The sequence below is a fragment of the Triticum dicoccoides genome, chromosome 5B, assembly GCF_002162155.2.
Source record: "Triticum dicoccoides isolate Atlit2015 ecotype Zavitan chromosome 5B, WEW_v2.0, whole genome shotgun sequence".
Classification (NCBI taxonomy): Eukaryota; Viridiplantae; Streptophyta; class Magnoliopsida; order Poales; family Poaceae; genus Triticum; species Triticum dicoccoides.
This window is the reverse complement of record NC_041389.1, coordinates 559348836-559367511: the sequence shown is the minus strand read 5'-3', so window position 1 is coordinate 559367511 and position 18676 is coordinate 559348836. Positions and strand designations below refer to the sequence as shown.

At 44.1% G+C, this 18676-nt stretch overlaps 1 long non-coding RNA gene and 1 pseudogene across 1 annotated transcript; one reads left to right on the top strand and one right to left on the bottom strand.

Moving 5' to 3' along the window:
- The window catches only part of LOC119310080, a 26140-nt pseudogene extending 20754 nt beyond the window's left edge, over positions 1-5386 (top strand).
- Positions 5387-6296: 910 nt separating this feature from the next.
- Positions 6297-8902, bottom strand: LOC119306143. Its single transcript, XR_005148874.1, has 3 exons — positions 8691-8902; positions 7311-7347; positions 6297-6354 (listed from the first exon to the last, which is right to left on the bottom strand). It is a non-coding gene; the product is annotated as an uncharacterized LOC119306143 (long non-coding RNA).
- Between the last annotated feature and the right edge of the window lie 9774 nt (positions 8903-18676).

Sequence of the window (18676 nt, the reverse complement as noted above, 5' to 3'; positions counted from 1 at the left end):
GGGGGCGGGGGGGGGGGCACCCCAAAGACACACAAGTTGATCTACGGATCGTTCCTTAGCCGTGTGCGGTGCCCCCCTCCACCATATTCCACCTCGGTCATATCGTCGCGGAGTTTAGGCAAAGCCCTGCGCCGGTAGAGCATCATCATCGTCACCACGCCGTCGTGCTGACGGAACTCATCCCCGAAGCTTTGCTGGATCGGAGCCCGGGGATCGTCATCGAGCTGAACGTGTGCTGAACTCGGAGGTGTCGTACGTTCGGTACTTGGATCGGTCGGATCGTGAAGACGTACGACTACATCAACCGCGTTGTCATAATGCTTCCGCTTATGGTCTACAAGGGTACGTGGACAACACTCTCCCCTCTCGTTGCTATGCCATCACCATGATCTTGTGTGTACGTAGGAAATTTTTTGAAATTACTATGTTCCCCAACATAAACAACTTTTTGGTTATCCGGAAGCTAGCACGGTGGCCCTTGATGAATCTATTTTTGGAGATATACCACAACTCCAGGTAGAGGAGAATGATATTCTATCTGCACCATTTACTGAGAAGGAGGTTCTGAATTCCATCTCACAAATGAAACTGAATAAAGCACAGGGACCAGATGGGTTTCCAGCTGAATTCTATAAGAAATGTTGGCATATTATTAAGGATGATCTTATGCCTATGTTTCATGACTTCTTTAGCAGTCATCTTGAGCTATTTCATCTGAACTTTGGTCCGATTACGTTGTTGCCAAAGAAAGAAGAAGCAGTTTGGATCAAACAATTTAGGCCAATATGTCTTCTTAATGTGAGTTTCAAAATTTTCACAAAGGTTGGTACCAATAGATTGACACAAATTGCTCATTCAGTGGTACAACCGAGTCAGACAGCGTTCATGCCAGGGCGACACATACTTGAAGGGATGGTCTTTTGCATGAAACTCTTCATGAAATCCATTCGAAGAAGCTAGATGGGGTTATCTTCAAAGTGGATTTTAGAAGGCATATGATAAAGTTAAATGACCTTTCCTTCAGCAAGCAATGCACATGAAAGGATTTAGTGAGTCTTGGCGGAACCAAGTGGGTTCTCAAGTCTAGAATGGTAGTGTCAGAATCAAGATCAACGGTGATATCAGTCATTACTTTCAGACACATAAGGGTTGGAGACAAGGAGATTCCATGTCTCCTCTCTTGTTTAATATAGTGGTTGATATGTTGGCCATTCTTATTGGCAGAGCCAAACATCATGGTCAAGTGGAGGGCTTAGTTCCTCATTTGGTCGATGGAGGAGTATCCATCTTGCAGTATGCTGACGACACTGTCCTATTCATGGAACATGACATTGCTAAAGCGCGCAATATGAAACTTATATTATGCCTCTTCGAACAATTGTCTGGTTTAAAGATAAACTTTCACAAGAGTGAGTTGTTCTACTTTGGGAAGGCCAAAGACAAGCAAGACACATATAGACAATTGTTCGGGTGTGAATTAGGGTTTTTACCATTTAGTTATTTGGGCATACCAATTCACCACTGTAAGTTGTCTAATAAAGAATGGAAGTGTATCGAAGATCGAATTGAGAAAAAACTGAGTTGTTGGAAGGGCAAGCTTATGTCTTATGGAGGTCGGTACTGACAAGTATGCCGATGGTCCTACTATCTTTCTTCGAAATTCTGAAAGGGGTACGAAAGCGACTTGATTTCTTTAGGTCTCGTTTCTTCTCGTAGTCACATGAGGCCAAAAGGAAATACCGACTGGCGTGATGGGACATCCTTTGCCGGCAAAAGACTAGGGGGTCTTGGTATTGAGAACTTAGAAATCAGGAATAAATGCCTTATGAGCAAATGGCTCTACAGGTTCGAGACAGAGCCGGAGGGCATATGGGCATAGATTTTGCACAATAAATATCTGCAGTCGAAAACGCTCGCCCAGGTTACCATGAGACCAATTGACTCGCCATTCTGGAAAGGGCTTATGAGAACGAAGGATTTGTTCTTTCATAGGGTCAAATTCTTGGTTGGCAATGGGATGCCAACAAGATTTTGGGAGGACACGTGGTTAGGAGAGACACCCCTGGCCGTACAATATCCCATCCTTTATAACATTGTGCAACGCAAGGAGGATTACATAGGCACAGTGTTCCAAACGATTCCCTTTAATATTCAATTCAGACGTGTGTTAGTTGGTGAGCGATGGACTGCCTGGTTGCACTTGGTTCGGAGATTAATAGATGTTTAACTTTCCGACTAGCCAGATTCAACGCAATGGACACTAGCTAAGAATGGGGTTTTTACGGTGAAATCTTTCTATATGGATTTGATTAATTCTGGCCCAATCTCAAGATTGTTGCATATTTGGAAGATTAAGGTTCCCTTGCGTATTAAAATTTTTATGTGGTTTGTCCACAAGCAAGTAATACTCACCAAGGACAGGTTAATCAAGAGGCGATGGGTAGGTAGTTCACGTTGTTATTTTTGTGATCATGATGAAACAATACAACACTTATTCCTTGAATGCCCACTCGCCAAATTGCTTTGGAGAACCATTCATATAGCCTTCAACATTAATCCTCCAGTTGACATTGGATCGTTGTTTGGAACGTGGTTAGCTGGGGTCGAACATACTACTGCAGCTCGTATTCGGATTGGAATATGTGCGCTTTTGTGGGCTATATGGAACTATAGAAATGATTTGATTTTTAACAGACAACACAATTTAACTTTCTTGCAGGTTATCTTCAGAGCTACCGCATGGATCAGTACGTGGTCCTTACTCACTCCTATGGACTCCAGGGAGCCTTTGGTTACTGGGTGCAACCAATGAGAGATGGTAGCATGGGCTATATTCAACCGGTTCGGATGGCGGTTGCATAACAGGATAGTAGTCTAGGGAGCTTATCCTTTATTTTGCCTTACCGGCTGTGATTTGGAGCATGTACTTTCATTTTCTTTGTTTTGCTCCGCTTGCAAGCTGTAATACCTTTATGACTTTGTGCTACTTCGAGACTTTTTAATAAGATAGCTGCATGCATCATTATGATTGAGAGGCCGGGGGTACGCCTCCATTTCCAAAAAAGACATTTATTTGCTTTCTTGTCTAACTTTATCTGCAGGACCGTCGGGTGGCTCTAACATATCAGGGTATGTGGTGCTAGGAGACGACACTCGTTTAAGAGCATCTCCAGTCACGTCCCCAACAGGCCCCCCTCCAAGCCGTTTTTTAGCGTCGGCGCCCAAAAAACGACCCGGTCGCGCCTCCAGGAGCCCGTTTCTCGCTGGTTTGGGCCGAAAGTAGTGCCGGTGGACCCAGGCTGAACCCGGCGCGCTGGGGGCGCCGGGGAAACCAATTTTGGCACAAACGGGAATGGGCCTGCCGAGTCAGCGACACGCCGCTTCGTCGTCCTCATTGGCTCGGCTCCTGCGGGAACCAATGCCAAGGCTGCCACGCCGGTCAGCCTCCATCGATACCTCACGGGTGGTGCAGTGAAGGCGCCGCGACGCGCATCTCGCCCGCTCTCGCCACGCGTCGACCGGCATGCAGATTCTCACCGCCCAGCTTCGTCTATAAAAGCCGACCTCCCCGCCGGTGAACGCCACAGTCGCCACAAACTAGCCTTCTCTCTCGCCTCAACCCGGCACAGAAACAACTCTCCCTCCTCTTCCCTGCCGGCGAGCAATGGCTGGGTGATACCCCGGCGACGCCGCGACAGCGAACGGTTTCGGCCGCCGCCATCTCCACGAGCCTGAGGCGCGCCTCCTCTACGAGGCCAACTATCCAGCGCCCTAGACATGCGGGTGCCGGGCACGTGGAAGTTGAGCGCCGCCGGCGTCCCGGTACCCCCGGTGCCCACTGGGGCTGAACGACGGGTCGAGATCGCCCGCATCCATTCGTTGCTGCTGGAGGCGCAGCGGAATGAGCCGAGGTACGCCGCCGACAGCCACACACTATGGACGATGTACTGCGAGCGCTGCCGTGAAGAGGAGATCGCCTCCACCAACGGCACCGTCCCCCATGGCCGATACAACACCGACGGACGGCGCGAATGGTGGGACGTGCCCGGCCGCACCCTCGAGGCCGTCCTCGACTACATTGAAACCAGCAACATGCCGCGCCTCGAGTACCCGGCGCGCCCGTCCTTCTCTCGCCGCCGTGGCAGCTCCTGGATGCCGCATCGAATGGGGTCGACGACCTCCTCATCGTCGGGCTCCAGTTCGCTCTCCTCCGGGTTGCCGGCGCTACGCCTCGTCAAGCTGGAGCCACATGAGACGTCGCTTGGGCGCTGCACCCGCAGTGGCAATCTCGTCATCAATGAGGGCGGCCTCCCCTCCGCGCTCTCCCTCCGCCTAGTCCGGCCGAAGACCGGGCCGGGTTGCCCCCCGAGCTCGCGGCGATGGCCGCCGCCGACGAGACCGTCCTCAAGTGGGCGAAGAAGGACTACGTCCGCGAGCAGGTGGCGCGCCAGCGCCGGGCCTATGAGGAGATCAAGACCCAGCGCCGCGGTCGCGAGGAGGGGCGGCCGTCGTCATCCTTGACAGCGATGAGGAGGACGCGGCCAGACCGTCCAACACCCCGCGCGTCGGCGACCCTGTTCAAGGGTGCAGCAGGGACGGCGGCGGCGGCTCCGGCGACGACGACGACGCGAAGACGGTGGCGACTACACCTGGTCCTACAGGCTCCTCGGCATGTAGAAGGCGGGCGGCAGCGTAGTAGGGCTAGGGGTAGTTCGTTTGTTTTCTGTTTCTCTGCACAAATTTGAATGAAAAATCGCCGAGTTTGTGCCGAATTTCAAATCAAATCGTCTTGTTTACGCCGAGTTGGGGGCGGCCACTGGGAACGCAATCGCCCCCACACCTATAGTACGTGCCGGCTCGGCCCTAGATGGCGCTTTTTCGGCGGGAGGCCGAACGGCTGGAGATGCTCTAACCCTGCCGCAGGAGAAGATAGTCGTGGAGAAGGTGAACGCGATTCACTCCGAGGCGCCCATCTACGTGGCCGTCATTGATAAGAACAGTTATTTTTCCCTAGTAAGTTGTGAAACCTGAATTAGTTTCCTGAAATCCATCCATGAATCCGAATTGTAGCGACTACTATTGTACTACTTCTTATTTATCTGTTGCACTTGCAAAAAAAAAGTAGGACATGGGCAGAGCGGGCCATGCTGCTGCTGCTGACGGCCACATTCCCGAGGGGAACCAAACGCTGACGTTCCGTCAGGTCGGGTGGAGCAAGGCATGGTGTGTTGAGGTGCGCGACGGGCGGAGGCTCCCTGCGGGAGGGTGGTGCGAGTTCGCTGTCGACAACCGCCTGCAGACCGGAGATCTCTGCCTGTTGGAACCGCTGAAGGATCAGATGCTTGCCATGGCTGTCCATGTCATCCGACTTCACCAGAACTGCTAGCTTAGTAGCTTCTGTGTGAGACAGTGAGAGGCTTCACCTAATGGTTCGTTGGCCCTTTCTGATAGCTTTAGTGATAGTGTTCGTTCAGTGATGCACCAATACATTTCTTGGATTACTGGTTGATCCTTTTGCTTCCAAGGAAAAGCTTTGGTCATGGCTTGCCTCCGTGTGACGAAACCTTTGTTGGCACTATGTACTACTGGTTAAGCTACATCACGTAACCTTTGTTGTACTAGATGACCAGTTGCGCCAATGGCGCAAAGGCCGGCAGCAAGCCAAGTATTGTAAGAGTGGTGATAGGAAAACTCAATCAAATAATGAACCTTATTGTCTCCGTTCATGACTATTGTTTCTCCTGGAAGTGCTAAATGATCGTATATCCCTTGAGTGGAAGGTGGACGCTGCCAGGTAGGATGCCTCTTCCTTGCTTAGCATATTTGTTGTTGTTGGTGAGTACTCGATGTTTGAAACAGAGAAAGTAGTAAAAACAAATAATTAGAGATAAGGATGGCATTATGCATATTAATAGATAGATGAGGAACAACAACAGAGGTTATATAGGTAAAAGCATAGGTGGTAGCTGTTCAAAAGCAATAGATAGCAACATCCAAAAACAGGGGAAGGTTTCATCCTATTACAGAGCTTGATTAGTAGTCCTTAGAGTGCTAGATGATATTTAGATACGACTTCCATTGTTGTCGATGGTTCATCTAAAGGCAATGCACGATGAGAACCATGCGCTGCTTTGTGGTGACCTTGAAACGAAAGGCACAGATGTCTCCTTCATGGATTTTTGCAAGGCGGCGAAACTCAGACCAGTTGGTTGTTACGGTGGCTCTCTTGCCGGTTCCTAGCATGATGCGACAATTGGCGTATAGATCACTGTTTACAAGCCTGGCGTTGAGTGTATCATAATCTGGGTCAATGTAATCTTTTAGTTTGCTTTCAGTGTAGTGGACCTGAAAAAACTGATGAGGAAAAAGGAATTAATTGAATGGATTGGAGAGTGTCTTGTCACTGAGAAGGTTTAATAGTGAGAACAGTTATCAGTAAATAATGGCAGGAAGCAAAAGAAGGGTGCAGAGCATGCTACACTCCTTCCTATGTGGAGTATAAGATGTAAATTAGTTTTTTTGTATGTATGGTATTTAGTGAAGGAGAACAAATATAGGAAGAAAGAAAACATGTACATCAGACTATATGAATATTAGTTTCTAAAGTTACATGTAGCAAGTTGATGAGAATTGTTGTGCTGGTGCTAATAGCAGTGTATACAGTTTTTTCAATATTTCACAATAAAGTCAATTTGGTGAATCAAAAGCATACTGCAGGTTGTACTTCTGATGATTAGTCAGGTAAGTAGTTTAGCTGTGAGGCATAAGTAAAGATAATTCTTTTTTCAATGAAGTGGAAGGAAGGAGTTTACCATCCCTTGGCCTGGCTTTACGAATGTTTTGTTGATGGTGCAGACATAGTATTTGGTATTTGGTTTTTTGCGGCGGAAAATGGAAAACAACTTCTTCACATGGTGCTGATAGAGCTTCACTTGGTTGCCCTAGTGACAGTACCTTTCAAGCTCTCCACAGTATTGGATAGCAGGGGTGACCCTGAATTTAGTTTCGTTTTGGTAAGATCAAAATGAAGCAGCACATGTAAGAAGGCTGAATACTATTTATTGCTAGGAGACTAAGCTTTCATCAAGAGAAAAGTAGAATTAAGCTTTAAACCTATGGCAGGAAGAATATAGTAAGCAGGTTAGTTAAGTTGAGCATTATTGATCGGCGTGATATATGATTTTTTGGTTCTAAGGCAGAAAATTGGCATCGGAGAAGTATAACAGATCATAAACACTATGAGGTCATTTTATTTTAAATGAAGAATATCATAACAGGATAATAAGCATTATAGCCTGGCATTGGCTCACTGCGAATGATATACTCCGGATGCTCATATTCTTCACCCTGTATAAGTATCGTGAGAACTGTTAGTGTGAGAAATCAGAAACTTGTTTGCGGGCAATAGCAATTGTGAGCGTACAGTTAAATTATGCAGTACCTAATGTAAATGACTGCATATCCTAGTTACATAAGCTGAGCGATCAAAGCTATATATCTATATGGTGCATCTATGCCTATGTAGCTTTGCTTATCATGAACAGATATCATGCCTTTCTTTTGTCCTATGAACCTACCATGCAATGTGATATATAATGCTATGTATGAGCAGCATACCAAAATATCTATTCCCTTATGCTTCAAGGATTTTATGATCAGTCTCTAAATATTCTTACTTGCATGCTTTGAAAACATAGTTTGCTCTCGCCCTTTGCACCATCGGCGCAACGAGTGCATCCCATAATCCAAAGGTTTATTTTTACATGGTAGTGTATAAAATTTAGCTCCCTTTTTACCCGACAGTCTGACAAATTTGCTTCTTTTTAGCTCCATCTTCTGATTCGAAATGCAATGAAAAAAATGCCCAAAACATTGGAGGCACTGAGGCAATTGTTGTCTCATATCTAACAGCATATGCCAATTGGTCACAAGAGGTTTATAAGTTGAAACTACCTCAATCTAAATGGAGTAAATTAGCCTTTATAAAAGTGGTAAGAAGTAATTTGCGCTCTTTATAGCTTGGATCTTGTGCTTATACATCAAATATATCACAAATGAACCTCAGAAAAAACATAGCACTGATGAACATAGTGTGATGCATCTACAGAGTTTATACAACTACCTCAGATAAGGCAAGTTAAGTTGCTTGACATTTCAAGTTTCTATAAGGGCATAATGTAGCATAATCAAAACCTACCGATAGGCACCATTTGCATATACAGGCTTTATACAACTACAGAGAACTGAAATAAAGCAAGTTTGGTTATTTGATTTTTCAAGTACAGCAAGGGCAAAGTTTAGTAGAATCTTGCAGGACCAAAAGTATACGACAAAGCAACAGTCAATCAGTTGTGAGTAATGAACTAACTGGCAATTCATTTGCATATACATGTTTTATACAACTACAGAGAACAGAAATAAAGCAAGTTTAGTTATTTGATTTTTCAAGTATAGGAAGGGCCAAATTTAGTAGAATCTAGCAGAACCAAAAGTATACGACTATGTAACAATCAATTAGTTATGAGTAATGAACTGACAACTCAATATATTCATCTAAAATGAAAGAAGGGTTTAGGGAACCAATATTTAGGATAAAGTGTCGTATTGTAAGGTTAGTCATATATTTTTGGAGAACGAAGATAAGTCGATTTCTTCATGAAACCATATAATCAATAAAATTTGTCCCTAACCTTTTTGCACAAAGATAAAGATGCATACTTGTTGTTTAGAAGGTGGAGTGAATTATCGGCGATGAAGCGCACAGTCTCCGGTTTTTCATGGGAAAACATCCTGCAGAGCCCCACAGTATCGTCGACTGTGCGACAAAGAGACCATCCTCGAATGAGGTACCGTCCGACATGATGTCTACAGGGAAATCACATCGCACGTGCCTCTCGGTGTCCTTCTATCTATACAAACAGAGAAGACCATGGTGAATTAAGAAAAATACCAATGCATGTAGTTGGTTAAATGAAACTCACAACATTAGTAGTTATCAAAGGATCACCTATCCACAATTAGTTCTCTAAGCTCAAATGTTGTAAGTAAATTCTCAAAATATACCCTTAATGTCCCTGCCTTAAGGGAAGTCAATGCTCTGCTGAGAATTGTGATGATAGAATAGGTGATAAGAGAAAATTGGACATGAAGTGAAAAGAAGACAAGACATATCAAGCTTAGACTATCCTCCCTAGTACCGTGGCACACAACATTTCATCAACCTCTACAATGCGATTTGCCACAGGTGAAGAATCAAGTATCAATTCCGAAACTGCTTTCAATTGTTTTCAATTGTGATTGGTTTTGGGTGGATTCTTCTAATGAGAAAATTTCACATCGATCTAACAACATCTGAATAAGCAGAGCAGACTGAAATAAATAATACTTTGATAGGCAGCAAAAGAAACTGTAATAAAAGTAGTGTTTACTAAGTGCTGACCGAAGATGAAAACATTCATATAACCAGTCGTTCCACACACACACGTAAATCTTCTGGATGTAGAACGACTGGTTATATTAATGTTTGTTGAGTGAAACTGAGCCAGAACGGATGCTCCACCGCCCTATATTTTTTCCTGGCTGTACTATCATAAAAGTTCTCAATCGTATATATGATCCCTTTTTGGAACTCATTTTCATAGATACACATCCTATGTGTGGGGATCGTTCCTTCCATTGTGTTGCCCTGAAAAGTTGTACATAGACTAAATCATATAATCTGCTGCAATGAGATGTGAGATTGTAGTTCGGTTATGAATTTTACCTTGTGATCAACCATAAGGAAATTTGGACCATGTAACACAATATAATCCATATTAGAGTGTTCCCACATTCTCATGATACGAACGGTGAGCTTCATCTACTATAAGTGTCTGGCTATATACAATGATCCCTCCATGCGCAAGATTTGGCACCTATGTATAAAATAACTTCAGATACATAGTCAATGCACAATCTTTTATAATTTTGATAAAAAATACAGTACTGCAAGTTTGGTAAACCCAAGAAGATTTGAAAATATAGGGCTCGAATTATTACTATAAATGAGCTTATAAATCACATAGTCATCTCCTGGGTTGGCAAGGACCATCAGGGAACAAAGAAAACCTTAGTCACAGTGGGAGGAGGAGAGGCGAGTACTTCTTGGGGTAGCCAGTGGCCCCGATGTAGGAGGAGTCACCGCTTTGGAGCATACGCGGACATGATGCACGCAAGCACAGAGTAGGCGCCATGATGGACCCCATGAAACCATATGCCTCCAAGGGCTTGGAATGGCAACATCTTGTTGCTGCAGAATGACTTTGCGTTCAGCAGGATCCAAGCATGACCCCTTGATATGATTATGCTTGTAAACAGGAAAATCTTGGACAAATGCTAGATAGTCAAGCTGAAGTTACTCGTCTAATGGAATATGTCAGTGTCAAGAGAGAATTAATTTCTGTCATCTGAAATGGGGCAAAACATACTTCTTAAATCCTGAAGAATACTTTTCAAGTGTTGATTCTGTATGTATTCTCATAGCTTACTGAAGCTTCACTTTTTTTCTCTGATGTCGTAACCCTAATTCTTTTGTAATATGTTCAGGCATTTACTGAAAATCAAACTATCTATGATTTATAATACTTGCCCAAATAACTTGATGCCCCTTATGTGGCCTGAATTGTCCAGTACCCTTGCTAAATCTGTTTTGTAAGTTATCTCACCCCATGGTGCATCATCACAAAATATCTTCAATAAATAACAATGCCTCACATTGAAAAAGTCACGCTACTATTGCTCTTTACTACAATACACATTTTTGTTTACTGTTCCGAGTATGAAATGCACTATTGATGAAATGTATGCAGTGAGATATATAGTAGAAGATGATTTGCATTTGGCCATATCTATGACTAAACGAAAGCGAAACTTGGCTCAGCCTGAATAATTCTATTACTTATCGAAAGACAGTACAAAGTTCCAACAAATACAAACTCCCTGGTGTTAGAGGGTTCCAAAATAATCCACCTAAAGGGGAACGGGCAGTTGTACAGAATGAGAAGAGAGAAAAAACCTATGAGCGCTCAGGGAGCTGCCATACATGTAAAATTTAAGAGAAGACTGGTAAGTTCTCTAAATGTTCAGTTCTTGACAAAAAAGGATGAAACAACATGTCATTCATAATGCTTACCCTAAGCTGGACCGGAAATAATAAACAGATCCACTATAAATAACAAAGCTCATGGAGATGGATCTAGTAAAACAACAAAGAGGCAGCCAGTAATATGTGGGGCATAAAAGACTATGCGGCACATGACAACCAGAGCAGCAAAGAAGAAACATGGCTTATTCTCTTACCTATTCTGAATTTTTATGATCTCAAATCTGTAAAGAACACATTTTTTGAAGTTCATGAGCCACCATTGTAACCAATGACTACATAAGTCCTTCCATAATGCCATTAACTAAATTATGCCATGACGTGATGTATAATATATATATAGGACAAAAGGTATTCAGACTTGAACAAGAATATGACTGGAACGGAAGAGGGATTAGTTAAAAATAGAAATCTAATTAAGCGATTTTTGTTGGCATGGCCACAACATACGTACTGACAGTGCAGATCGTGCCCAGGCAGAGGCCGAGGAAGAGCTCCTTTCAAAAGAACTGCTTAAGGGCAAGAGCTAAATGTCAGGAATAAAAAGGAGCAGATAATGAAGCATAAATTAGTTGGTCCTCTAGTGGTTGTCAAAAGCACAAAGATTACCATGCATACACTAATCATTTGAATTTATGCCTCAAAGATAAATAAAGAACAAAATCTTCAGCACAACCACAATTTCTACCTCCTCCCCAAAACAAAGCATCTGAAGCTATATTAATATGCAAGCCTAGATTTCCATGTACTCTGGTATGGTGAAAACAACCATATCGAAGATGAACCTGAATCATCATTTTCCGTGGAAAAATATTACAGCTAGCTCATACAGAGGCATGCCCAACATCTTCTGTTCAGATGACTAACACCAAAATGCAGGAACAAACATGATTGTATTCAAGATCTTCATTTACAAATCTAGATTTTGTTAGTAAATAGGAGTACAAAATCATGCCATGTGCTCTATTACACAGAAAAAAATCAAACATCAAAATCCAGGAACAAACATGATTGTACTCAAGAGAGAGAGTGAATTCACCATGTTCTTCTTCATTGGGTAGCTGCCATGACCCTGTCCAGATCGATTGAAGAAACTTGGATGGCCGCCATCTGCCCGATCGACGAGCGCCCCCAGCTTCTCCCCCGTGCACGAGCCTGCCGGGCCCTTCTCTTCCATGGAGGTCGCTGCCGTTCCAGTCGACGCCCCACAGGCCGCTGCTGCCCTTCCATCCACCGCTACGCACGCCAGGCCCCCGTCGACGGCGACCGTCGTCTTCATCCATGCCGTCAACACCTGCCTTGACCCGGCCCCTACTCCCGCCGCCGCTCGCCACTGCTACGACCGTCCCGCTGGGCATGGATGGGACAGGGGAGCGCATGGGAGGAGGAGAGATGCGGACGGGAGCTGGAGGGGGACACGGGGCTCGAGGGCAACATCGAGGAAAGGAGAGGAGGAAACTGCGGCGGCAGGAGAGGAGGCGGGGGTCGTGGGTTAGGTCATGGGCATCGCTACCTTTTATCCTCCCTTTCATCTCGCTACAGCGCTGCTCGCTCGCTCGCTTCTCTTCTCGCGCGCGCACGCGCAGGACGCAATGGGCCACAAAACCGGGCCCATGCGTCATTGACAGAGGCTAGGCAGGGAACGAGGTGAAACCGAACGCGATTTCCAATTGCTGGCCGCGTGGATGGCCTGAGAGGGGCTGCTATCCTAGAGGGTGTTTGGATACTCTCTAGTCATGTGACTAGTAGTAGTTAGACTAGAAGTTTTTAGTCAGGCCCTGTTTGGAAGGTGACTACTACTAGTTAGCATTAAATGTCTCAGTATTAAATGTACCTTGTGCAACACCAATTAGAGGAGAGAGAGGAGGACTTTAGTCAGTAAAAGTCAGGGGTGTTTGGAGGTTTACTGACTAAAGGTGACTACTACTAGTCTCTAGTCAGTAAAAGTTGGGGATGGGGTGACTAGGGACTAAACTAGTTTTAGTCACCCACTAGTCAGGGGTGTTTGGAGGTTTACTGACTAAAAGTGACTACTACTAGTCTCTAGTCTCTAGTCTCTAGTGATCCAAACACCCTCCTAGCGTCCTTTATAAGTTAAATTATTGCCCAGATTTAAGGGATGCTTTTGTCTCGTGACATGCCTTGATGCAATCGATGTTGGAAGAACTATGCTAGATGCTTTATGTGACCCATTATCACACAGAAAGAGTGTCTGTCGCTACTACCCCTTCCGGTTTATCACATAGATGGAGAGACTGTTATCCTGCTTGTGCGTATTTTAGAAAGAAAATAAATCATATGCATGATGTATGGAGTTCCTAGAGGTGAAATGCTCAAGATGAATTTTATGATAATCTCCTAGTGCAACCAACACGAGGCAGACGATTGGTAACTAGCTAGCCACGGTTGGTGGAGCACATAATTATGATTCTATTTAATTGGCTAAAAATACTCTATCTGTAACTAGCTAGGCATGATTTGCAGAAAAGGAATTGTATTCATTCATCTTCTGTGACGTCCTTTTACAAGCCATACCACTGCATGTACGTTGCCCATAAATGGATGGCTCCTCCAAGTAGCATGTTCAAGGCAATGCCAGTTTCCTTCACCTGCTAAGAGGAGAACATGAGAGAGGAGAGTAACTTGTACGTCCTAGTGATCACCAAGTGCGCCGTGAACGTCTCAATATACCACTATTTGATTTTTCACATTATGAATGGGATGCATTAGGAAGTTGAGTTGAACACCAAGCATCCAAGCACGCTTCAAGTGCTGGTTTTCCCTCCTTGTGTTAGTCTTTGTTTCTGCACAACCTCCTCGTGATGTACTGGTTATGATAATCTCAGCTTGATGTATGGAGTTCAACTATGGAGTATGGAGTTCCTAGAGTCAAAATGCCCAACACAAATTTTATGATAATCTCCTAGGGCAACCAACATGAGGCAGACGACCATAACTTATCAAACACCCTATAAAACAGCTTCAAGCAGTATACATCTTTTTGGGACGTTGGATCTTTAGAGATGAACGGTCAGTATTCATTTCAGGGTACCATAAAAGAGCTCCTATAAAAACCTGTCAGAAGACTATGCTTCCATCGGTCTGGTCCTGCACAACTAGTAAAGCTCTTCACATCCGATGGCCGCTATTCTTCTTTCCTCTTTCCTTTCCAATCTTACGCTAATTACAGCAGGTATGGCTCGTATTGTAGCTAAGGTATTGTGGCTCCGACCATCTACCTATGTTATAGCCTATGTTTAGTGCTCAATGCATATCCCTCAAGTGTGCCCAACCAAGGACCATCATCAGCGGGGAGCCACCCCTAATTCATAACACCTATAGCAAATAAAGACATGCATGCTGATCGTTGCGGTACATCAACCTATGTTAACTTCGAACCACATTCGGTAATTTATAGGCCTTGTATTTCTAACATGCCGCGGGACCATTTCTCCATCCACTTTGATGCTCCATTTACTCATGGTTGCCTTGCCTTTAAGTTGTGTCTCCTTCCGTCCTCTGCTCTCACTCTATACTCGTTCTCACAATCTTAATAGGATCACATTGTGTGCCACAGGGAGTTCAAAATGTTATTAGGTTTTCCATTCTATATGATCCATCAGTCAAAAAATAATAGTACCATGTGAACATGTATCTAGGAGTATGGAAGTACCATGAATCTAATAGTGGAGATCCTACAGCGAACAATTAGGGGGTTTGCTTTTTGCGGATTGTGGCACCTACCTCCACATCAACTCAATCATGCTAGCTCAAAGTTTGGCTAGTAACTATCATTTTAAAAATGAATTCTGACAAAGATCTCGTTAACCATATGAGGCTTGTACCAACTTTTCACATCCCCTAGAAAATAAATAATTGCGTTCAACCACTTTGCAACTAATAAGAGATAAATAAATAAGCAAATACAAAATGAGCTGCAACCTTGCAACCGACCTCTGCAACAAGGAGCATTTGCATACAAAATAACCATATGAGGCACGTACCAACTAATAACCCTTTGTTTTAAAAAGAAAGCATCTTTGTAACCGACCTCTGCAACAAGGAGCTTTAAGAACAACTATTGTATCACCCACAAAAAAAAACTATTGTATGGAAAACACAAATTAGCTGCAACTAATACTATGACAAAAGGCTCTGCTTATTTTCATAACTAAAAAACACAACTAACTCAAAGAAGGGGCATGGTAATAATTCGAACAATTTTATCCCTACGTCGGATCGGTAGCTCTTCTTAATAAGCAAATACAAAATGAGCTGCAACCTTGCAACCGATCTCATTTCTCACTCCTTCAAAATAGAATAACACCTAAATTGCCACTTTATGTGCCACGGGGAGTTCAAACATTTTATAGCGCCTGTGTCTCTATGATTTCCTAATCGCCTCGACTTGTAGGTGACCATGACATGTCTTTGTTCAAGTCGGATGGGCAGTTCAATATTTACATTTGGCCTATGTCTGTTGTACCTGACACCCAACTTGTAGCAGTAAGTAATCATTGTATAGCAACTTCACATGACTATGTAACACCACGTCCATCCACCCACCCTCCATTGAGCTTTAAATCACCCAATGTTCACTACACACCCATCTACCGTATGCGGATCATATCATTAGCCAGTGGAGTAATCGTTGCCCCCGAATTAATAACACATGCATGTTCTGGTCGTTGTGCTACTGAAAAGGGATGTGAGATTGTTTGCAGTACACTTGACGTCGACAACTTCTAAATCATCGAGATCCGTTTTTCTACTCGCGTCCCTAGTTGCTACCTGCCAAGCACCGGGGACCTGGGACCTGGGAACCACTGTGTTCCAGCCGACGACAACTAATCTGCCAAGCATCCTGGTCGAGGTACTGCCGCTGCTGGGGGCCCTAGGTCGGTTGTTTGGTGCGGCAAGTGTTGCTCGAAAGGTGTGGTTCCCATGTACTCCCTCCGTCCAAAAATACGTGTCATTAAAATGAATAAAAGGGGATGTATCTATAATAGTTAGCCACGCCCCTTCTACCTTCGGTGCCTACACCTTCGACTCATTTGACGCGGACTCGGTGTGTGGTGCAACTGCCTTCACCGACACTTGAGGCGGTCTCAGGGACACCCTCCTCTTTGCCTCAGCGTTGCATGTCTCTTAGCATGCACCCATCACCGGGTTCCACGTCATTGTCGTTGCCTACGCCGCCTTTAATTTGCCGCAGCAATCTCCCTGCAATGATCTCGCTGAGATTGTCCCGTGCAGTGGCCAACCGGCCGGTCTCCGCTGAAACACAGCGGCCAGCCGGCCACCACTCCGTCGGAGCTGATGGCGCGGCCGTCACCTATGAGGATTCGATGCCTAGAGCCACGCGTAGGTCGGCGTTCCTCAACCTCGACTTCGGAGATACTCTGTCCCGAAAATCTTCTTTATCATTTGATAATTCAAGTGTTGCTTCAAAGAGTTACGTTAGGACATAACGAGAAGGAGGTGCAAATTTATGTTAGGCTATTAAACATTTTGAGTTCGACTGGCTTAAGGTTTCTCCAAAGTTGTTGAATTTGTCGGACCCTCTTTCGTCAGATGAGGAGAATGCTGATGTCGAACATGGTGGCAAGCTTCTCTCCCATTTGGTTAATGGTGCGATGGAAGTATACTTGGATGATCCTGTATGAGATACCATGCTATATGAGCTCGTCACATTGGAAAGAAAAAACAAGTCTACTTAAGTGAAGAAAAGTGGACGTCCATCTATGAGGGCAAATGTTTTTGGTTCATCATGAGAGGAGTGTTTGGAAATATTAGAGGTCTTGGTGACTTGGCTAAGCACAAACACATTGCCGATTGTGTAAGGGGTCGTGCATTAGACTTCATGGCCATAACTGGTAAACATGATTTCCAAACACATGATCTAGACCATTTTTCGTGTGGCTATGATTATGTATGGCATATTTTTACCCCAGTCCGGGAGGTCTGGTGGAATTTTTCTTGCCATCCAATCGACATCCTTGGAGCTTTTGTCCATGTTGAAGGGTGAATATCACATTAGGTTTCATCTTCGAAGTAAGTTTGACAATTTTCTATGGAGTTTAATGGTCATATATGGCGCTGGTCAAGAGGATTTTTTTTTCTTAAGGAACTTGTTAACCATGACGGGATAAACCCCATCCCATGTTAATTGGGGGAATTTCAACATCCTTCGATATCAACAAGAAAAAAACAATGGTCGGTTTGAAAGTCGGTGGTCTTTCCTGTTGGATGTTGTTTTGGATCTGCGAGAGCTCACTATGTCTAGCCATCAGTTCACATGGGCCAATAACCGGACAATTCCCACTTACGACAACTTGGCCATGTGCTAGTGACCACCGACTAGGAAGAAAAGTTTCATCTTCCTTCGGTTCAGGCACAAGAAAGAATTAATGCCTTATCGGATAATCCTCCATTGCTAGCCGATTTTCGTCAAACCACTCCAAGTACTAAATTCGAACTAGGATGGCTTACTCAAGAAGGATTCTATGACTTGGTTAAGAAAGTTTAGGCGCGTCATCACCGGGCAATATGCCCATTCAACGATGGGATAATAGAATTCGCGTCGTGCGATGATTCCTTTATGGATGGGCTAAACAAACTGTATGTATTTACAAATAAGAAAAATTGAGAGACTCCACCTTTGACACCCTTGATAAAACCGCAGAGGTGAGGCCCCTATCTGCCATTGAGACTGAGCTTAAAAGCCTACTAAATGAGTAGAGTGTCTGCCTTTTACGCAAGGGAGGGATCAAATGGTACCAACACTGGGGAAGATAGTACAAAATACTTTCAAATATTGGCCAATGCTAGACATGGAATGAAACGTATTCTTGCTCCCGACTAGGATGAGGGCCATATCAAGGGGGGCGCCCCGTTTAGAAACTTTATTACTAAATATTACAAAGATCTTTTTGGACTTTTAGCTTATAATTCATTTTCGCTAGACGAGTCTATAACTAATGACATCCCTGAAGTCTCAGAGGTAGAAAATGAGTTTTTAACTACTCTGTCCTCTGAGAAGGAAATTCGACACACATTCTTTTAGATTGAACAAACAAGGCTGCATGGTCAGATGGTTTTCTGGTTGAGTTCTATCCATTTTTCTAGGAAGTGATTAAGGCGGACATGGTACAGTTGTTTAACCAACCGCATACTAAGAACCTTGACATCTCCCATTTAAACTTTGGGGAAATTTTTCTTCTACCCAAGGCAAGGATGTAAGTCGTATTCAACAATATCCACCGAGTTGCCTTCTAATATTAGTTTTAAAATCTTCACAAAGGTTCCAACTAATCGATTGAATAGGGTGGCTGGCCATGTGGTACACCTCACTCAAACTGCATGCATGCAAGGTCACAATATTCCTAATGGAGTTGTTGTGCTGCGTGAAACCTTTCATGAGGTTCACCGGAAAAAATTGAGCAGGTCGTCATAAAAATTGACTTTGAAAAATCCTATGATAATGTGAAGTGGCCCTTTCCTTTTCAAACTCTCTGCATTAAGGGTTTCTTGCCA